This window comes from Salmo salar, chromosome ssa24 (genome assembly GCF_905237065.1).
Source record: "Salmo salar chromosome ssa24, Ssal_v3.1, whole genome shotgun sequence".
NCBI lineage: Eukaryota > Metazoa > Chordata > Actinopteri > Salmoniformes > Salmonidae > Salmo > Salmo salar.
The window spans coordinates 8,410,000-8,433,621 of record NC_059465.1 but is presented as its reverse complement, the minus strand read 5'-3'; the positions used below and the strand labels follow the sequence as shown (position 1 = coordinate 8,433,621).

Below are 23,622 nucleotides of genomic sequence, written 5' to 3'. Positions count from 1 at the left end.
TTGCAGGCAAAAATAAATACTTCATAGAGTTCAATTAACAGACACATCTCAACATCAACTGTTCAGACGAGACTGCGTGAATCAGGATGGTGTGGGGGTGCTTTTCTGGTGACACTGTAGAATTCAAGGCACAATTAACCAGCATGGCTACCACAGCATTCTGCATCCCACCTGGTTTGCACTTAGTGGGACTATCATTTGTTTTTCAACAGGACAATGACCCAACACACCTCCAAGGGCTATCTGACCAAGAAGGAGAGTGATGGAGTGCTGCATCAGATGACCTGGCCTCCACAATCACCCGACCTCAACCCAATTGAGATGGTTTGGGATGAGTTGGACCGCAGAGTGAAGGAAAAGCAGCCAACAAGTGCTCAGCATATGTGGGAACTCCTTCAAGACTGTTGGAAAAGCATTCCAGGTGAAGCTGGTTGAGAGAATGCCAAGAGTGTGCAAAGCTGTCATCAAGGCAAAGGGTGGCTACTTTGAAGAATCTAAAATATATTTTGATTTGTTAAACACTTTTTTGGTTACTACATGATTCCTTATGTGTTATTTCATTGTTTTGATGTCTTCACTATTATTCTACAATGTAGAAAATAGTCAAAATAAAGAAAAACCCTTGAATGAGTAGGTGTGCAAACTTGACTGGTACTGTATGTGCCATTCTCAGTGAACTAATCCATTGCAGAGGCCTAGACTAAAAGCCAATTTATGCTTGATTTGAAAATGTGGTCGGAGGCTCCATATCGTGGGTGTGACGCAATTGCGGAGCCTCCAGAGGCAAAATCAAACTCTACCACATCGCCATGCACCTCCAAAGTTTTGTAACAATGCAGAGGGCTCTGTATAGCTCCACATTGACATGATTGGTTGACAGTAAGCGGGGGCGATACATCCTGTATAAACAGCTTCTCAAATAAATGTTTTCTTCACCTCAAACAGCAAGCAAACAAAGTCTGTTTTTACATCCAATGAGAATTACAATAGTTCCTCAAGGTATTTGAAAAATCTTTCCAGCTCTCTCCCGTTCGATAACCACTCAGCATGAAAAGGGAAAAATGTAAAGCTCTGATCCAGTGGAAATGTCATAGAATAGGCTTCTTATCAGTGCTTGACTTGGACTGAAATAAGTTCCCGTACTTAGTTTGGTTGCTGGTACTGTTTATATGGTGCAGGTGCGCCACAATACTTTTGAGCTAATATTCTATAAGCGGAACAGGGGCTCAAGCAGTAGAACATTTGAGATGCTGGTACTCAGCTTCAGTCCAAGTCAAGCACTGCTTATCCCTTGTGCAAATAGTCTACAGCTGTGTCTGTCTCGAGCTCACTAGCCCAGGAAACTGAGTGCCCAGAATATTTAATACAATGTTGCAAATTCGCTAGTGCAAACCGTAAGCTTAAAGAATCAGACAAGCTCAATGCACACAGTTGATTACACATTTAAACATTTCAAGAAATCGATTGGTCAAAAGAACAGATGACTTTCGGTCCACCATTGTTTGTTTTAGTCGGGACAGCCCTAGTTTACACTGAAAGCGTTTTTATGTCCCAAAACTGTATTGTCCCCCACAAAAACATTTCATCCCGAGACCCACCTGGACTCCTGCCGCCACAAGTGGGTTCTAGCCCACAGTTTGGGAACCACTGCTCTAGGGCATTGTTGAGGCAAGAGACGTCTAACTTTCTCTCTTCAACAACATCATTTGAAGACGCTCCAGCGACTCCATTTGAGGAAAACTTTTCAATAACTCATAGAATTAATTATACTTTCATTGGATATCAGTCTAATTCTACAGATGGATATTAGCTAATGGAACCCGAGACTGATGTGTTTGTCAAACATGGGCCAGAATGGGAACAAGATGGAACCTGTTGACATTTACTGCAAGTGCTTGTTTGTTCGTGCATTGATTTGGTGAAAAGGCCAAGCAATTAGATCAGTGGTCACCTTTTATGAGTCAAGATCACTTTCTGAATCCAAATGCAAGCCGAGATCTACTGCTCAGACTTTATTTTAAACATGACATAAAAAATGTAAGCCTATGCAACATTAACCTATTAAAATGAGCAATGAGGTTTGCAGTAAACTATCTGCCCAATAGATGATCAGTGCATATTCGCTATGCTTGAATTGCCCTGCCAATGTTGTTCTTCTCAGACTATTTTGAAATGATATTTTTTTTAAATGTAGGTATATGATCACACTTGTAATAGATCATTTGTTGTATTACTTTTGAGTGAGCATAATAATTGTTTTATTTAATTTTACTGGACTGATGGCCTGCATCTGATGGTCTGTTTGAGGGGAGGGGGAGAGCAGAGGCAGAAACAGTGTTTCACAGCGAGGGGCTGCCAGTAGTATACACGGGCCTTACCATCCCTCCGCTCTCCCTCCCTCCGCTGAGAAAAGGGGACACTGTCTTCCAGCTGATGGCGAAATTAACACTGTATTATTTCTGCCTCATGCACCAGTTCATGTTGTTAATCCGATGTTCAGATAAGGTGAAATATTACTCCATATAAAAAACAGACAAGCCACAAGGTTATCTAAACATTTTGATATAGCCTACTCATTCATTGCAGCTGCAGTGCTGGTTGTAGCGCATTTTATGGCTTACACAAGTGTTGAACAACGTGTTGACAGTGCTGAATAACAAGTTAAACATGAATTTACTAATAAAAACAGCAGCACTTTGCTGTATTCGTTTAACGTTAGTCTCTCTCTAGTCATGGTTTTAAATCTCACATTATCAACTTTGCTATGCGCTCAAGGCTTCTTTTTAAAGTCTATAGCTCAAGGAAACTGTTAAGACACGGTGATCTGAGCTATCTGATTGGCCAGCGGTAGGCTTGTAGGTGCACTTGATTTGCTCTCTGGGCCTCCCGGGTAGGTGGAGTTCTACCTTCAGACACATAAAATGGTTCAAAATGGGAACACTTGCCTTCCTGGCAGGGATTCTGAATCAAGTAAAAAATGGAAGACTTGGCGATCACAATCGACAGGTTGGTGAACACTGAATTAGATCATGTTCTCTGGAAACTAGATGCTATTATTATAACCAGCCAGTGCTTCATAATCAGATATCAAATGTATTTTTTTGGCAAGGTGGGAAGTTTCCCAAAATTCCCAGGTTTTCCCAGAAATCCTGTTGGGAGGATTCCCAGATTTCATGCTTATTTCCTTCCTATTCCGAGAATCTTTCAACAAGGATTTATAGAAAACCTGGGAATTTTCTGGAGAGTTACCAGAATTTTGCAACCTTACTGCGAACCAACCAATCACTCAAAGGAATCAGGAGAACATAGCCCAGGGTTTATAAAGAAAGAGGTATTGATGTTGATTTGGGAGTAAAATGCAGGGATGCAACTTTCACTTGGGACGGGGGACATGACCCCCCGTCACATTATAAAATTGTATTTTTGTCCTCTCCAGTTTTATTATTGTACTGTGATACAAAACGCAGCACCGGTGTGTTTTAGGACCATGCGGATGCCTCAGAGCGGTCGGGTAGGATGTTTTCCGGTTTCATCTGACTGGATTCAGGGCCATATGAATACCACAGAGTGTGCAAACAGGCTGTGTGAAGGCAAAGCTTCTGAAAGGCTTGTGTATAGGATCAACACTGGAAAGATGAACAGAGGCAACTGCTGTCTGTGTGTGTTGAGCTTTTTCTCAGAGTTGTAAAAGCAAACAGAGCAGAAACTGGCTACTCTTTATTTGACTGATCTAGCTGGCAAGGTAACTGCTGTTTGACAGAAAAAAAAGCTTGTATTCCTAGTGCTGAGCTAGGGGTGTAACTAACATGTTACGTTAGCTAATGTTTCACCCCTCTCGACTGAAGTGAATGAACTACTAGCAGCTACTTAGCTAGCTAGTAGCTACCACACCCAGTTCATCTCTAGCTATCTATCGGTCAGGTAGCAGTATCTAACAGCTGTTGTGTGTATGGAAATGTTTTGTAGCCTTTGTTTTGTCCTGTTTCAACAGAAGTACATTTGATGATGTACCATTGTACCATTAGCTAGAGCTAGCCAAAAATTGGCTAATGTTAGCTTGCTAACTAGCTCACTAACTTTAGCTATTATTTTCATCTTAATCACACTAAACCTGAATCAACCGATGTGTCAGACAGCCAGGGAAGACCAGTCTACGGAGCGCAGGTTAAGTTTGCAGTATATTATAATAATCAGTGTATGGATACAAAGTTCCATCTTGAGGTGATGGGTAGGCTACAGTCTGGGATCTGATAAAAATGGTAATTTCAATTATTGAACCATTGATTCTATTCTTGGATTATATCATGTAGAAATGTACACCAAGGTAATTCTTTGACATGACTCATCTGAACAGGATCGGATGGTGACAGGTGTCCCTGCAGGGTCAGGCATCCAGGGAAAACCAGTCTGTTACGGCGCAGAGGTGAACTTTTGCAGATACAACACTTTATTATCCCTGTGCAGCAAACACTGGACAAGCAAGAAGCTTCAAAGATTGAAACTATTTCAAGGCAGTCTGATAAACCTCTAAAGTTGATTTCCAAACCGTATCAAGGGTTGATAGAGGCTTTTCCCAATGACACAAAACATCTCAAACTAAAATAGGAGGAAGACCTGGGAGACGCTATTGACGATGATGGTGATGAATGGATACAGATATGTTAGAATGTCCAGTCATGTTCATATAATCTCAGACATAAATTACTGCCGTTTAAGAGCATCCACAGAACGTACTGTGAAACGCACTGTCATCTGCCAGTGAAACTGAATATCGTGCACTCAGAAGTGTTATTCCTCTGCTGGAGGTGTAAAACCGAAAACAGGACATATTTGCATATGTTATGGTCTTGTGAAGTCTGGCTGAATTCTGGCAAAGAGTGTGTTCTTTTATCTCAGCATGTCCACAGATTCTCCCTTCTCCCTGTTTTTGTTTACTTGAAAACGTTGATACTGGAGACTGTTATCAGAAGAAACTGTGTAACCTATCATTTATAGCGGCTAAGAAATGCATTGCCATTAATTGAAAGTTTGGTTACCCTCCCACAATGGATGGTAGAAATGTCAAGTAATGTATCACTAGATTTGATTTATTACAAGATTAAGGGTATACTGTGCAATTTCATAAGGTCTGGATGCCTTATATGGAATACTTTACGACAAAAGGAGTCTGTATTGAAAACATGCCCACGTCAGGGGAGATACCTATTAAAGCAATCCCTAGCTGCTGGGCTGCTCAGTCCTGGCCCTGGGGGTCTGCCGTACTGTTGGTTGTCACTCTGGCCTTGGCTTAACACACCTGCAACCAATAATGAACGTTTCACTAAGATCCTAAAGCTGAGTGGGGTGTGTTGGGTTGGGGGCGCTGCAGGGCCGGGGACCGCTAGGGACAGGACAGGGTGACACAGCTATATTGTGTGCAAACGAAAGAGCTCAACAGTACTATTAGGCCTATGATATGAATTTTATGGAGGATGTGCTGTTTCTATGTCTTAATGTTTAGGTGTATGCGTTTTTAATAAACTTTTGTTTTGTAAAACTTTCCCTTGAGACATAAAAAAAGTGGGAAGGAAATTGTGTTGGGGAGAGAGTTGAGCTATTGACTAGACTGGTGGGGGTCGGGCATCCAGGCGGCTCGGGCTGCATGACATTTTACATAAAGGATGTCTTAATAAAGACAATCTAAAGTTAAGTCTTTGTACTTTATTTGAAAGCGTTCTTCATTTGTTAGGCTATTGGTTAAAGGTGCAACACAATATTGATTATTGAATTACCTTTGATCTAGTTCAGTCTCACTTAAACATATTTAATAATGACCTCTTACTTTGCTTGATGACTGTGGGCATTTTTGCTTACTTTTTGTTGTTCTAAATAGAGAAGGCTTAAAGGGCCATAGGTCATATTAGATTGTGTAGGAATGCAGGAAATGAGCTTCATATAAATAAAAAATATTATGCGGGAGGACCCCAGACCCCCCGCCAGGTTATGCCCCCCCCCCACACACTTATAAAACCAAAGTTTCGCACCTAGTAAAATGTATGGCTGAGACACTCTTCAGCTTGGCAGACAGCCTATCTAATTAGCCATTCCAGTAATCCAGTTAACTGCCTACACATGATCTGCAGCCTAATCACTGTCTAACCCCCCAACGCAACACAGCCAATGCTGCCAAACATCACCTGATGATACTGACACTATTCCCTCTCCTCTCTACCTCCTCTCATCCCTCCCTCTATACCTCCTCCCCTGCATCTCTCAATCTCTCCTCTCCGACTGTCTACTGCCTCTCCTTCATTGCTTCAACGTGCATGTCTTCTTCTCTCCTCCTTCGCTCTCTTCCAGCCCTCCTCCTCGTCCTCCCTCTTTCCTCCTCCTCCTCCATCCCTTCACCTCTTCCTCCACCCCTCTTCTCCTCCAGCCCTCATCTCCTCTTTCATCCCTCCTCCACCAGCTCACCATCCAATATAACCGCATGTGATCGTTAAACAGCAAAATGACTATCTCACCAGGACTGTCATCTCATTGGAGGCAGCTGAATGTTTGTATTGTCAGTCGCCCTGTGATGCCATATTTAAATGGCTTCTCATTACATTGCCACTGGTGAATTATGGGTATCTTGCTATATATTTTGAGCAAGGTCGGAATACTAATGAGCAATATTGCAAACCTGCTTGAATGTGCAAATGATACGACAGCATTGCAATGTTATCATAATACCATATGGTAATTACCATAGTGGGCAGTAAATGGATTCAAGGTCAAGATTATACATGATTTATATTCTCCTATTCTCCTATATATAACTGACAATGGTTAAAGTGAGTGTGCATGTGTATTTGTGCGTGTGATTGTATCTGTGCAATTTTTCTCTGTGTGTACGGGGCTGGTTTATTGGCTCTCCAGCGTGCGTTTGGCAGGCATGGACAGTGAGTCACAGAGCTGAGTCATGTCATTGCTGCTACTGTACACTACCCTCCAACACACACACAAATAAAGTGTCAGTCCCCCAGAGTGCAGTGATGGCTGCTCTGCTGATGTCAGACATTACTGTTAGGGTGATAGATGTGTGTGTGTCTTGGCTCATGTTGGACATTGCTGTTAGCGTGATGGATGAACAGTAGCACATGTCCAATGGACACACTGGCTGCATGCTAAACAACACAGAGCCTGAGCCAGCCATAATGGAGGAGCTTATCTAGTATGCACACAGAGTACTGCCTGGGACTAATGTATACTAGACCTGTGTTCAAACACTCCTGGGAACCATTTCAAATACTTTAGCTGGGTTTGACTGGTGCAATGAAACCAATACAATAGTTGCAAAAACTGCAAACCCTGCACATCTGTCACTCCAGGCAGTCAAAATCAAAAGCTAAAAGTATTTGAAAGATTTCATATAGTGTTTGAACACTGGTCTGGTATGTAAAGAGAAAGCAGGGAGCAGATCATGTTCCATCCTACCTCTATTCTAATTGGGTCTGTCTCCATCCATCACCCCTGCTCATTACCGGTATTTACAACCTGTTGGGTGGCACACAAACCCTACTCAGTAACAGCTGGTCAGCAGTATTACAGTATAATTGATCCTCAAAGTGCATTTCACAGCTAAACGTGTGGTACACTCACTGCTCTATCCTCAAGTTTTGAGGAAGTGTGCATTCTAGTGATGCACAAACAAACACTCTTATTGTTGTCGTTTAGTTTACTCCAATTAGGGGAGGGGTGGTAGAGTTATGGGAAAAAGAAGGAAAATATGTTTAAAACAAATATTTAAAAACATTTATGGGGGATTGGAAATGATGCAGACAATTACATTGATATAATCCGCAATATGTGTGCAATATTAAAGCTGATCTACCCTCTAAAAACAAAAAACACTAATGTACTTTGAGAGTTATCTATTGTGACTTGATCATGTGATAGGTCTGTCAGTACAGTACAATATTGTCATACTTTTCGTTTACTGGCGTTATCTTCTTATCCACACGTGATGGAGATGGGCACATCTAGGCAGGCTTGCTAGCTTAGGCATAGACCTCTTCTCATGGATATAAGATACTCACACGGAGACTTGGACCACTCACGACACAACAGTTTAGATTTCTGAACTCACGGTTAATCTCTATAGTTATTGATTAAAGTTGTAGGTGCAGTCTAGCTCAGACCAGAACGGGAATATCTTGACCGTCCTAACAAGCCAACTTGAGTGTGCATCATACAAAGCTATAACAAACCGGATATTATACAATACATCCTTATATACTCTCGGCTAATAGGAAACGGTTACCAGTAACCATAGTAACCCAAACTAACCCTTGTTACAATGCTAAACAGTACAGTAGGTCCGTCCTTTCCAACACAAACTGAAGACATTAAAATCAGAATATAATTGAAATATTATTGAGAAGATAAAATAGAAATGAAAAGGAAACGTATATTTTCAAACTATGATAATTATTTCGTAAATCCTTAATCCTTCTCTGAAGGTGTAGAAGGTCCTAACGATCCCCCACTGCCCTAGAGGACTCCAAAGCTTGCCAAGGGGCATTGAAATGGAGCCATTTTCCCTTAAATGGCAGGTTTCTCGGAAAGAGAGTGTCACGGTCACCTCGACTCCACTGTATTCTGCAACAACTGAGGGGAAAAGGTAAACCAAAGTCATTCAGGTCTACGCATCTGTAGAATTTGATTGAATTCATTCTATCCGACATTGAAGTGAGTTCAGTTCCGGATGTATTTAAATGCACCTTTATAGTCACAAAGTGAGAGAGAGAAATAGGGATTCTGTAAACAAAAAGGGGAGAGGAACCAGAGAGCGTAACTTTATTGTTTATAAACTGTAGAATAACCTGCCAAAATGTCTTCTTCCCGTACATACATTTGAATGCTTGAATTACTGAGACGCAGTTCTGACTGCAGTTATGAGTATTACACTCATTCTCCATTTCCAATTAAAGCATATGAGAAGGCATGAAGGGCATTTCCCACAGCACACAACCTTGAGAGTGACAGGGAAGTTGTGGAGCCGCGGAGAGTACATAGGAGAGAGAGAATGTCAGCGGTGTGGAAGAAGGACACTGCAAATCAGTGTGAGAGACAGTGAGAAAGGACGGAGGAGAGGAGGAAGAGGAGCGTGAGGACGACACAGTATGACCTTTTGAACTTCCATCAAGACCCACGACAATGAATGTAGAGAAAACTAGCCATATGTTGAGATTTCTAAATGCCATGGATTGTGTCTCCTAAATGTCACCCTATTCGCTAGATAGTTCACTACTTTTGACAAGAGCACTATGGGCCTTGGTCTAAGGTAATGCACTATGAAGGGAATAGGGCATCATTTTGGACGCATCCAAAGAGAAATGTGAAGAAACGGCTGCAGGGTGCAATGAGGAGGAAGAGGATTCCTCCCGGCATATAGCGTAGATGTCTACATTACGTGCCATTGCCCACTAATCAGTATGAGGGTGAGTGTTCACTCATGTGTTGATCACATGGTCCAGTGGGTATATCACATCCTCTTCCCATCATTAAGCACTTTGAGAGCACAACTTGGCCGTGTGCCATCACAGAACAGAATCCATCTAACCAGAAGAGAATCACATAAACACACACACACACACACACATCTACACACACATACGCACACTGGAACACCATCACAGGGCAGAATGATCTCTCTACCATAACATAATCTATCAAACCAACCTTTCCAAACCATTCATCACTCCAACTAGGATATATTTCAGAACCTGTTCTATAAAATTGGTTCTGGGATGCTGAGATTAATAACATACCAATCCCATATGGGCCTTTCTCGAAATTTAACACACATATTAAGCGCATTATCATAGGGGTTCCATCCTAATTATCTGTACTGTTGTGCGGTAGTATGCACATTGCTCATAGTTTTTACTGGACTTGTAGGGGTGTAAAGCTCACCGCCTTCCCGGAGTGCAAGAGCTGTTTTTAGAAGCTTCACTGCACATCAGAGGAACATTAACATATACCCTACCACTCAGCAAACAGCAGCAGACAGAAATAGCTGCACAACGGAACTTATGTTTGCACAAAATGGCACGCTATTCCCTACATAGCGCTCTACTTTTGACCAGAGCCCGACAGGCCCAGTCCAAAAGTAGTGCACTATATATAGAGAATAGGGTGGCATTCGGGATGCAGACTCAGTAGGTGCTATTCTTACCTGCAGATCCCTCCATCATCACTCCCTAATACTGGACCAATCAGACCAGCTCCCTTACTGTCAACAAGAGGCCAAGGCTCAGGCCCAAATAGCAACCTACAGTCTTTAAGAAAGAAATGTGCTATCTCGAACCTAAACGGGTTGTTCGGCTGTTCCTTTAGGAGAACCCTTTGATGTAACTATTTTTGGTTCCAGGTAGAACCATTTTGGTTACAGGTAGAATCATTTTGAGTTCCATGTAGAACCCTTTCCATAGAGGGTTCTATAGAGGTCTACCTTGAACCAAAAAGGGTTATCCTATGGGGACAGCCTAGGAACCCTTTTTTCTAAGAGTGTATTCCCTAGTGCACTACTTTTTACCAGGAAACTTAGTAAGTAGTGTGCCATATAGGGAATTAGGGTGCCGTTTCAGACACAGCCTCTCTGGCTCTAATTATAGTATCCAGCATCATCACCTGCCATAGCATTCCATCTGCACTGTACAGTCTTAAAAAGCTTTAGCTCCATAACTAGAAAATCTGCCTTTCATATTCTGGGAAAGTATGTGTGTGGACACCTAATTCAAGGCTGAATCTCAATGAATGTATTTATTTCTATATACGGTATGGAAAATGCTGGATCAAAATGGATAATCAACTGCGCTTGCTTCGTATTCCCCAAGTCAAGTTCAATAATAGATATTTCAGATTGGTGTTGTCCTTGAACTCCTTATAGAGTCTTGAAACATACGATTTTGTGTAGACGGTCCGCACTTAAAATCAAGTTTTCAAAAAGGTCCTTAAAAACTCCATCAAAGAAAAACGTTTTATTGGTCAAAAGTAGTGCACTATGGAAAACACTCTTAGGTTATTTTACCTTTATTTAACTAGGCAAGTCAGTTAAGAACATATTCTCATTTTACAATGACTGCCTACACCGGCCAAACATTCCCCTAACCCGGACGACGCTGGGCCAGTTGTGCGCCGCCCTTTGGGACTCCCGATCACGGCCCGGGATCAAACCAGGTTCTCTAGTGACACCTCTAGCACTGAGATGCAGTGCATTAGACCGCTGCGCCACTCGGGATCCGACGCGAGAGCCTCGGGAGCCCCTGAAACTACACCCTTAGAAGAAAAAGTTGCTATCTAGAACCTAAAAGGGTTCTTTGGCTGTCCCCATAGAAGAACACTTTGAATAACTATTTTTGATTCCAGGTAGAACCCATTTGGTTCTAGGTAGAGAGCTTTTTTGAGTTCCATGTGGAACCCTCTATGGTAAGGGTTCCTTTTATTCCTAAGAGTGTAGTTCTAAAACAAAGACTTTGTTGAAGGGCATCCTTGTCCTCTCCTCCCTGGATGTCGCTGAGAATCATTATGAGCAGCTTGGAAACATAAAACTGCACTTACGTAGAAAATAAAAAGATTGTAAGCTGACTACATCATAGCCCAAATTTGTTTTTGTTCATGTCTGAATTACCAACATGATCTCAAACATTAAAATTTAATTTGGGTCACAACAAAATCTCAAGAAGATTCCAACTTTGCCAACTTACACTCAAATGAACCCAACACATGAATTATCCATATGTAGCAGCAGACATGATAATTCCTCAAATATAAACCTTCTATCCAACTATCTTGATTCCCACTATGCAATTTAGATTATCCTAATATTTTCATATTTGTTATTTAAAGGGGTAAGGGATTCGAAAACACAACAGAGCAGTCTGTTGTTTTTCGAATCCCAATCAAAACATTGTTTGATCTCGACATTTTCACTCATCAAAAACCAACTAAAGAGAATTGAAGAATGATTCATCAGAGGTCCACAGGGTCCTCTCTCTCTTCCAATTGTTTAATATATCACATGTCAATCAACCAGCATGTGCATCGGGGTGAAATGTCTATCCCTAGTCAGTCTCAGAGGTGTCTGGCTCATTACTATGTAAATCCTCTTTATTGTCATAGATTCCCTCTTCCCCACTGTCTGCTTGAAATTCAAAACAACAACAGACTTCTACACATTCTGTAATGGCTCTCAATTCAAATCTAAAGAGAGCCCACATTGCTGTCTTTGCCGACAAGATCTTACAGTGCCCCTTCTAAATTGGATGTATTATGGATGAACGTCTATTTTTGATGCATTCATTCCGCGTGGTTACAGGGTTAATTCCGCGTGGTTACAGGGTTAAAACAGAAGCAACTCAAAGGTTAACAGTTTAGGTATTAATTCAGAGTGGTTAAGGTTAGGGCTATGGTTCGGGGATGGCTAAACACAATAAAAATGTTGTTTCCCTCAACTATCGTCAAGTATTCTCACGGCTTGTGACAGTACTGTGAATTGTGGTGGTACGGTGGTCTAAGCAGAACACTCCAGCTCTGAGCATAACAAGTTTGTGCCCGGTGCGGGGCAATCATTTTTATTTTATTTTTGTGAGTGCCAAGGAAGGCATATATCAATGTTTTCAGGACCTTTTTAAAAGATCAGAAAATGTACATTTCTAGCGATCAGGCTGGTCTGTGCACTCTATTCATCATGTACAGTACTGCTCTACTTTCAAATACCACATTTTTGATTCATTTTAGTGTACTAGCTATCGTGACAACAGCCCACTGGGCACAGATGTCAGTTCAATGTCTAGTTTTGATTTTCATTTGGTTGAGTTGTCAACTAACGTGAATTCAACGTGAAATCAACAACAAATGTCCCCATGTCATTGGATTTAGGTTAAAAGCTGGGTGAAAAAAATACAAATTGCCCTTACATTGATGACTTTATGCAATTCCTAATCAGTTTTCAATGTTGATTCAACGTCATCACATAAATTATTTTTGGTTGAAATGACATGGAAACAACGTTGATTCAACCAGCAGAAGATGGCAGCTGGCTACACACAAGACTTAAGATCAGCCAACTCAGTGACGCCTTCTCAATCTGGTGACCAAAATATGATTTATATTGTTAATTAAATGTATACAAGATCAAGCCAAAAGACTGGTTGGAATGAATTCACCACAGTTCACCAAGTGTTAAGAAATGTCACCTTGCTCTCACTGCACTCTATTCATCATCACAGTCTTTTGGCTTGATCTTGTATACATTTAATTAACAATATAAATCATATTTTGGTCACCAGATTGAGAAGGCGTCACCGAGTTGGCTGATCTTAAGTCTTGTGTGTAGCCAGCTGCCATCTTCTGCTGTTCACTCCAAGAAGCCAGGAAATCAAGGCTTCCTGCCTCTGAATAGGTCAACCCAGGTAGCATTAAAGGGGACACAATCACCTAACCAGATCTGCGTACCAGGCAGTAGAATGCACAGGCATTTATAAAGAAAAACCCAATTTTGCCGCTCAATCATTCTCGCTCTGATCCACCAACATGCCACCTGATGTCGTGTGTGTGTGTGTGCGTGCGTGCGTGCGTGCGTGCGTGCGTGCGCGTGCGTGCGTGCGCGCGGTGGCATGCTCAGCTGCCTCTCACTCTAACCTGCTGTCAGCGGGTTATTTACCCCATCAATAAGGCTTAATTCCTGAATTGTCCCCTAGCCGTCTGGGGACTTGGGCCCTGACCTAGATGGATGTCATTATCATTACCCATAGACAGACACACACACATGCACACGCATACACACACACAGAGTCCTACTGTATTCTCCTCCACATCGCACTGTTACACAGAGGACCTTACCATGTACAGCAGGTAGGAGACCACATACCTGAGAAAGGAATTACGTTTTACTGCGGGATGCGTCCTAAATGTTACCCTATTCCCTATATAGTGCACTACTTTTGACCAGGGCCCATAGGGCTCAAAAGCATAGGAAATAGCGTTCCCTTTGAGATGCAAGCCTGCATGATTTATACAGTATCTGACACGTTATGTCAACTTTGTGTGACCTGTCCAAAGTATTAGTTAGTTCAGAAAAGTGAGAAAATCTGGCAAGGTGTGGGTGTGGTGAATCTGTAATGCTGCACACTGAGTCAGGTCTTCACTGTTCATCATTCAGACAAAAGCATTTTGAAGAAGAGACAGATCAGCATTCATTACATCTATGATTTGAGTAATCAGTACATTGTGTTTTCTGCATACACTTGATTAGGTCAGTCTCTCAAATGGCATCCTATTCCCTATATAGTGCACTACTGTACTTTTGACCACAGAGGGCTCTGGTCAAAAGTAATGCACTATTAGGGAATAGGATGCCATTAGAGACACTGCATACCGTAACCTTGGGTCATTGATTTGATCGTGTGGCCTGATTGACTGAAGCATGATGTGCTTTAAGAGACTAGTCAAGGACCATATCACCTCCACCCTACCTGACACCCTAGACCCACTCCAATTTGCTTACCGCCCCAATAGGTCCACAGACGACGTAATCACACTGCACACTGCTCTAACCCATCTGGACAAGAGGAATACCTATGTAAGAATGCTGTTCATTGACTACAGCTCAGCATTTAACACCATAGTATCCTCCAAACTTCCTGACGGGTCGCCCCCAGGTGATGAGGGTAGGAAACAACATCTCCACCCCGCTGATCCTCAACACTGGGGCCCCACAAGGGTGTGTTCTCAGCCCTCTCCTGTACTCCCTGTTCACCCACGACTGCGTGGCCATGCACGCCTCCAACTCAATCATCAAGTTTGCAGACGACACTACAGTGGTAGGCTTGATTACCAACAACGACGAGACGGCCTACAGGGAGGAGATGAGGGCCCCGGGAGTGTAGTGCCAGGAAAATAACCTCACACTCAATGTCAACAAAACAAAGGAGATGATCGTGGACTTCAGGAAACAGCAGAGAAAGCAGCCCCCTATCCACATCGACGGGACAGTAGTGGAGAGGGTGGAAAGTTTTCAGTTCCTCGGCGTACACATCACGGACAAACTGAAATGGTCCACCCACACAGACAGCGTGGTGAAGAAGGCGCAGCAGCGCCTCTTCAACCTCAGGAGGCTGAAGAAATTCGGCTTGTCACCAAAAACATTCACAAACTTTTACAGATGCACAATCGAGAGCATCCTGTCGGGCTGTATCACCGCCTGGTACGGCAACTGCTCCACCCACAACCGTAAGGGGTAGTGAGGTCTGCACAACGCATCACCGGGGGCAAACTACCTGCCCTCCGTGACACCTACAGCACCTGATGTGACAGGAAGGCCAAATACATAATCAAGGACAACAACCACCCGAGCCACTGCCTGTTCACCCCGCTATCATCCAGAAGGCGAGGTCAGTACAGGTGCATCAAAGCGGGGACCGAGAGACTGAAAAACAGCTTCTATCTCAAGGCCATCAGACTGTTAAACAGCCATCACTAACATTGAGTGGCTGCTGCCAACATACTGACTCAACTCCAGCCACTTTAATAATGGAAAAATTGATGTAATAAATGTATCACTAGCCACTTTAAACAATGCCACTTTATATAATGTTTACATACCCTACATTACTCATCTCATATGTATATACTGTACTCTATATCATCTACTGCATCTTGCCTATGCCGTTTGACCATCACTCATTCATATATTTGTATGTACATATTCTTATTCATTCCTTTACACTAGTGTGTATAAGGTAGTTGTTGTGAAATTGTTAGGTTAGATTACTTGTTAGATATTACTGCATGGTCGGAACTAGAAGCACAAGTATTTCGCTACACTCGCATTAACATCTGCTAACCATGTGTATGCGACAAATAAAATTTGATTTGATTTGAGCAGCGTGCCACCGTCATCACCACATCTTAATTACTCAGGGGCCAATTGGCCATTTATGCTGCACATATCGCATGTGAGCCAGAGGGGCTCTCTGACTGGAGCTGCTTACCGCTGCGCTGTGACCCACATACCTGCCTGGCTGCCTGAGGGAACTGCTTTGTTTTCCCCTTAAAAATTGATGATATGGGAGGCTGTGATTTGGAGGAGAAGGTGGAGGAGGGACGGGGGATGAGGAAAAAGAGGAGAGTGCTGTGGGGAGTGAGGATGGGGGGGTGGCACATCAGATAAATAATCATTTGAAAATGGGAGGAAGGCGGGCCACAATTTTTTTTTTATATTGCTAGCTATCGCTACTGCTCTCTCAATCATTATTTTTGACTTTCTCTACCAGGGGTTCTGTATGGACTTTATATACTTTATGATCGAGTGTGTTTCTCTTTCTTCTGAAGGCTGACATACAGTATTCACACCCCTTTTACTTTATTCACATTTTGTGTCACAGATCTACAGAGATCTGATCCCGATGCAGCTGCATCTCAGTGCTATAGGTGTCACTACAGACCCTGGTTCGGTCCCGGGCTGTATCACAACCGAATGTGAGAGGCTGGTCTGAGGGCTTGTAGGCCTGTTGTAAGGCAGGTCCTCACCAGACATCACCGGCAACAACGTTTTGTCTCACCAGGGGTGATGGTCGGATTCGCGTTTATCGTCGAAGGAATGCGTGTTACACTGAGGCCTGTACTCTGGAGCGGGATCGATTTGGAGGTGGAGGGTCCGTCATGGTCTGGGGCGGTGTGTCACATTATCATCGGACTGAGATTATTGTCATTACAGGCAATCTCAACGCTGTGTGTTACAGGGAAGACATCCTCCTCCCTCATGTGGTACCCTTCCTGCAGGCTCATCCTGACATGACCCTCCAGCATGACAATGCCACCAGCCATACAAATCAAATCAAAGTTTATTTGTCACGTGCTTCGAATACAATAGGTGTAGACCTTACAGTGAAATGCTTACTTACAAGCCCTAACCAACAGTGACCTGTTGCACCCTCTATAACCACTTTGATTATCTATGAACGCTTGAACATCTTGGCCATGTACTCTTATAATCTCCACCCGGCACAGCCAGAAGAACACTGGCCACCTTTTAGAGCCTGGTGCCTCTCTAGCTTTCTTCCTAGGTTCCTGCCTTCCTAGGGAGTTTTTCCTAGCCAGTGTGCTTCTACATCTGCATTGCTTCCTGTTTGGGGTTTTAAGATGGGTTTCTGTATAAGCACTTTGTGACATCTGCTGATGTAAAAAGGGCTTTATAAATAAATCTGATTTGAGTCAGTCTATGCCCTGGATAGAGAAGGTGCTCCTAATGTTATGTTCACTCAGTGTATATATGCAGTTAAAGAAAATTACTTTTTACTCCAAACATTTTCCCTGACACCCAAAAGTACTCGTTACATTTTGAATGCTTAGCAAGACAGGAAAATGGTCCAATTCACGCACCTATCAAGAGAACATCCCTGGTCATCCCTACTGCCTCTGATCTGGAGGACTCACTAAACACAAATGCTTAGTTTGTAAGTTATGTCTGAGTGTTGGCTGCCTGTAAATAAATAAAAACTAGAAATATTGTGCCGTCTGGTTTGCTTAATATAAGGAATGCGAAATTATTTCTACTTGTACTTTGATACTTCAGTATTTTTAGCAATTACATTTACTTTTGATACTTAAGTACATTTGAAACCAAATACTTTTAGACTTTCACTCAAGTACTATTTTGCTTGGTGGCTCACTTTTACTTGAGTCATTTTCTATTAAAGTATCTTTACTTTTCCTCAAGTTTGACAATTGGGTGCTTCTTTCACCACTGGCAGCGTGTGGATTTAATTTTTGTTCAGAGAGAGACTATCAGGTCAGGTACCAGGCCTAGGGTGTGTTTGAATACCTTTGTATTTTCTGTAATGTAACACGCACCGTAAGTGTTCTAATATACTGCTAAAAAAAATAAAGGGAACACTTAAACAACACAATGTAACTCCAAGTCAATCACAATTCTGTGAAATCAAACTGTCCACTTAGGAAGCAACACTGATTGACAATACATTTCACATGCTGTTGTGCAAATGGAATAGACAACAGGTGGAAATTATAGGCAATTAGCAAGACACCCCAAATAAAGGAGTGGTTCTGCAGGTGGTAACCACAGACCACTTCTCAGTTCCTATGCTTCCTGGCTGATGTTTTGGTCACTTTTGAATGCTGGCGGTGCTTTCACTCTAGTGGTAGCATGAGACGGAGTCTACAACCCACACAAGTGGCTCAGGTAGTGCAGCTCATCCAGGATGGCACATCAATGCGAGCTGTGGCAAGAAGGTTTGCTGTGTCTGTCAGCGTAGTGTTCAGAGCATGGAGGCGCTACCAGGAGACAGGCCAGTACATCAGGAGACGTGGAGGAGGCCGTAGGAGGGCAACAACCCAGCAGCAGGACCGCTACCTCCACCTTTGTGCAAGGAGGAGCAGGAGGAGCACTGCCAGAGCCCTGCAAAATGACCTCCAGCAGGCCACAAATGTGCATGTGTCTGCTCAAACGGTCAGAAACAGACTCCATGAGGGTGGTATGAGGGCCCGACGTCCACAGGTTGGGGTTGTGCTTACAGCCCAACACCGTGCAGGACGTTTGGCATTTGCCAGAGAACACCAAGATTGGCAAATTCGCCACTGGCGCCCTGTGCTCTTCACAGATGAAAGCAGGTTCACACTGAGCACATGTGACAGACGTGACAGTCTGGAGACGCCGTGGAGAACGTTCTGCTGCCTGCAACATCCTCCAGCATGACCGGTTTGGTGGTGGGTCAGTCATGGTGTGGGGTGGCATTTCTTTGGGGGGCCGCACAGCCCTCCATGTGCTCACCAGAGGTAGCCTGACTGCCATTAGGTACCGAGATGAGATCCTCAGACCCCTTGTGAGACCATATGCTGGTGCGGTTGGCCCTGGGTTCCTCCTAATGCAAGACAATGCTAGACCTCATGTGGCTGGAGTGTGTCAGCAGTTCCTGCAAGAGGAAGGCATTGATGCTATGGACTGGCCCGCCCGTTCCCCAGACCTGAATCCGATTTGAGCACATCTGGGACATCATGTCTCGCTCCATCCACCAACGCCACGTTGCACCACAGACTGTCCAGGAGTTGGCGGATGCTTTAGTCCAGGTCTGGGAGGAGATCCCTCAGGAGACCATCCGCCACCTCATCAGGAGCATGCCCAGGCATTGTAGGGAGGTCATACAGGCACGTGGAGGCCACACACACTACTGAGCCTCATTTTGACTTGTTTTAAGGACATTACATCAAAGTTGGATCAGCCTGTAGTGTGGTTTTCCACTTTAATTTTGAGTGTGACTCCAAATCCAGACCTCCATGGGTTGATAAATTGGATTTCCATTGATTATTTTTGTGTGATTTTGTTGTCAGCACATTCAACTATGTAAAGAAAAAAGTAGTTAATAATATTATTTCTTTCATTCAGATCTAGGATGTATTGTTTAAGTGTTCCCTTTATTTTTTTGAGCAGTGTATATTATATATAATAAAAACTACAACACCCCAGTGTGGTTAGATATTACTGCAACATAACTCAACAAAATTAAACAACTACATCAATGTGTCATGGGAAATAACAAAGGGCTGTTTGCAACAGTGGCTTATATTAAAACGTTAGATTAATGATAGGTAGCACGTTGCTTATTAGAGTGCTTATTAGAAGTTGCATATAATAGGGCTAAATGATCCACGTGGGCCACCATACCTGCAGATCAGTGCAGCTGAGGGCTTCTCTCAGAGCATCAATATCCTCCACCAGTTTGAAGACGGACTGTGTAGTAATGGGGGCCGTGACGGTCTGCTGGGCTGCAGGAGGAGAACACAACACAGACACACATCATTTCAGCATCAATCCCAATGCTGAACATGGGGAAATAAAATGTGAGCACCTGAAAACCGGCAACAGGATGAATATGGATATCATTACATATTGCCTTTGCTCATGCAAAGTTATGTATGATTCAGAATACTACTGTCTTCAAGATAGAGTACTATTTGGACATCGGCGAACTGATATTTACTGTATTTATTTTAATACATAAGTGTCTGTGGTGTAAGATCATCTGATGTAATACCTCTGATAGGGGCTGTATCTTCAGCCAGTCCCTCTCTGGCAGACGACCCTCTCCAACCCTATAAAACAACAACACTCACTGACTGCAATAGGCATTTAAGTGTCCCTCTTGACTAACATGTTCACTTTCAATATTTTCTTACATTCTCCTGTTCTCTCGTTGTTTCCCACAGGTCCATCCCTCTCACTCTTTATTTGTCTCTCTCTCTTTCTCTTTCTTTCTTGTTCTATTTTGTAATAGCCCAGTTGTACATGCCAACTTGTATATAATATGCCAGCGTGTGTGTGTGTGTGTGTGTGCGTGTATATAGAGTGTTGTGGAGTGGGAGAAGCGTCGACAGTGTACTCTGATAGAGCAGCACACCAGGCTGCAGTTTGCTGTCAGGGCCAAGGAGTCACAGCTGCTGGAGATGGAGCCGGATATGAAGGTCCTGGAGCTGGACTCCATAGCGGATGATGATGAGCAGCACTACGACCAGGTGACACTATATAGGGGACAGGGTGCCATTTGCGACATCCCCTTTAAAGAGCTAGCTTCGCACAGACTCAATTGTCCCCAAAAACCTACTGTAGAAAACAGCAGTGTGAACTTTCAGAACCATGGACAGCACCACACACAGTTTTAACTGCTTAGTGGAGTTAGTGTGTGAATGGCCTTGTCCATGGTGCTGAAAGTTGACATTGAGTGACTTTGACTTATTACAAGACTCAAGTGAATGATGTCTAGGATCTAGGATCCAAGCTTTTAAACTGCTCAGTCTCAGTCTCAGACTGAGCAGTTTAAAAGCTTGGATCCTAGACATCATGTTTAAGGTTTTTCTTAGAACGTTTCTGTTCTATTATCCCTTGGTAGCGTGAGACAGCTGGAGAACAGCCTAAAAAAGATGACCATCAAAAAGGCTGAGAGGATCCAAAAAAACCTACCTGCGAGTCCTACCTGGTTCAGGAGGTGTGTGAGATGAGGTGTTCAGGAGGTGTGTGAGATGCCCATGGCTCTGGATCAGCTGCAGAACTCAGTGGTCGGCGGGCAGTCAGAGCTAGGAAAGGTGGTGCACCTTTATATATATAGGCCTGTTATATTTTCAATGTGGAATATTACATTACTAATTCTTCATTCTATTATATGTACACTAAACGTGTACATTTATAGAACTATTAGAAATACCGGTGGACATAACTAGCTTACCTAATTGTTGTACGCGGAGCCGCTGCTCTTTCAGAGTCAGTATCTTTGCCTTTGTATCCGCCGACTGCAAACTGTCTTGCCTTTCGCTGTAATATGCGTTTTAGTTTTATCGGCGCTTTTCAATAGATTTTTTCCACGCATAGAATAACCCTGTCATGGATTGATATAATTCTATTTCGACGTCATAATAAAACAGAGATCAGGCAAGTGAGGTAATAATGTAAGGGAAACAGCAGCCTATCTTTAAATTGTATTATTTATCAGCATGTGACTAAAACTTGAGCACTAATAGGAATCGGATAAGTAGAAGTCAATGCAATTTATTAGTCATTACATCTCTCACACAACAATACTAAATAGGCTACTGACCGCATAATCTCGTTCCCATACACCTTTTCCCAAATGCGCAATAGCCTGAGGACGAGGTTACTGACAGCATAACATAGTGAAAAGGCTTTAAACAGAGAAACAACAGCCTATCGGCCGACATATATTGTTAACTCATTTTTGTCACTAATATATCAAGGTTTTATTATTAGTTAGTCTGTCTTATACCCTTTCGCAGCTAAAAGCTGAATTGCAGTAGACAAAAAAGGAGATAACAGTTGAAGAAGAAGAATAATATTAGGTCGCCCATTCAGTCAACAAGTAATTCATTCGTAATGTAATTCATTCAGAATCAAGTCATTGTCATTTTAAATCGGTTTTCAAATCATAAAAGACAAAACCCACTGGTCACAGACGTCAATTCAACCTCTATTCCAAGTTGTTTCAATATAATTTCAGTGAAATTACGTGGACATATTGTTGATTCAACCAGGGTGTGCTCAGTGGGAACAGTGTCAATAAAATAATATCAAAGTATGATCTATTTTCTGATACTCCTCCACCTTTTCTTCTTAGTAGTGTACCACAGATATTCCATAACCCTGACTAAAATCTCATTAAAACTTCTACCCTGCTAAGGGAAGGTAGTCTAAAAAAGCGAAGAAGAAAAAAACACATACAGTATGGTATCACTGACATCCCTGCTAATAAGGCGCTCAAGTTTCCTCCTAACAATGCAAATAGCAATACTTCTGCTACATTCCTTAAAGTGATAACTAGGGTTATAACTGATAACATTTACTAATCTAGTGCTTAAAGTGATGAGGACATACATACACTCTGAACAACAATAACATCATAATACTATACAATATGATTGTTTTGCAACCCACTCTAATGAGATTGATTGTAATAAGGAAATATGCAATCAAATCAATCACTATCAATCAGTCAGTCAAAAAAAGGAGCTGTTCTGTAAAAACCATACATTTGAAAGGCACATATGGCAACTGAAAAAAGAGAGTATAAAGATGCATTGACATGCTTGCGTGACAATGATAATCTGGACTTAGTTCATATAGTTTCATGATGTAACCACAGTATACTGAATGAAATGTAAATGCAATGACCTTGATCATAATACAACCTAACCATAACAGCTGAGAAATTATAAATAGTGTAGTGATCTTAACCCGACACCTAGAGGCTACCCCCGAATTCGCTACAATAGGGTTTTGATCAACAGCATGTTGGATCTGTGCAAATAGCAGCACATTAGAGAAGTGCTCTCACTGTGTATGTGCAGGTGAGTTTGTAAGGATGGGACCCAGCTTATTATGGTATAATACAGTTGAAGTCGGAAGTTTACATACACTTAGGTTGGAGTCATTAAAACTCCTTTTTCAACCACAACACACATTTCTTGTTAACAAACTATAGTTTTGGCGAGTTGGTTAGGACATAAAAAGAAAATCAGCCAAGACCTCAGAAAACAAATTGTAGACCTATAAAGTCTGGTTCATCCTTGGGAGCAATTTCCAAATGCCTGAAGGTACCACGTTCATCTGTACAAACAATAGTACGTAAGTATAAACAGCATGGGACCACGTAGCCATCATACCGCTCAGGAAGGAGACGCATTCTGAACAACAGCAAAGGACCTTGTGAAGATGCTGGAGGAAACAGGTACAAAAGTATCTATATCCACAGTAAAAGCAGTCCTATATCGACATAACCTGAAAGGCCACTCAGCAAGGAAGAAGCCACTGCTCCAAAACCGCCATAAAAAAGCCAGACTACGGTTTTCAACTGCACATGGGGACAAAGATCGCACTTTTTGGAGAAATGTCCTCTGGTCTGATGAAACAAAAATAGAACTGTTTGGCCATAATGACCATCGTTATGTTTGGAGGATAAAGGGGGAGGCTTGCAAGCCAAAGAACACCATCCCAACCGTGAAGCACGTGGGTGGCAGCGTCATTTTGTGGGGGTGCTTTGCTGCAGGAGGGACTGGTGCACTTCACAATATAGA

The 23,622-nt window shown here is 42.6% G+C and overlaps 1 long non-coding RNA gene across 5 annotated transcripts; it reads right to left on the bottom strand.

The window, feature by feature from the left end:
- Nucleotides 1-6,374: 6,374 nt before the first annotated feature.
- LOC123730439 (uncharacterized) lies at nt 6,375-21,391 on the bottom strand. 5 transcript variants are annotated; one of them, XR_006761878.1, is made up of 6 exons: nt 21,264-21,391; nt 21,002-21,114; nt 20,221-20,562; nt 20,079-20,136; nt 19,709-19,809; nt 6,375-7,518 (listed from the first exon to the last, which is right to left on the bottom strand). It is a non-coding gene; the product is annotated as an uncharacterized lncRNA (long non-coding RNA). The 5 variants fall into 5 exon arrangements; XR_006761880.1 differs by having other exon boundaries at nt 21,015-21,114; XR_006761882.1 differs by lacking the exon at nt 20,221-20,562.
- Nucleotides 21,392-23,622: the final 2,231 nt, after the last annotated feature.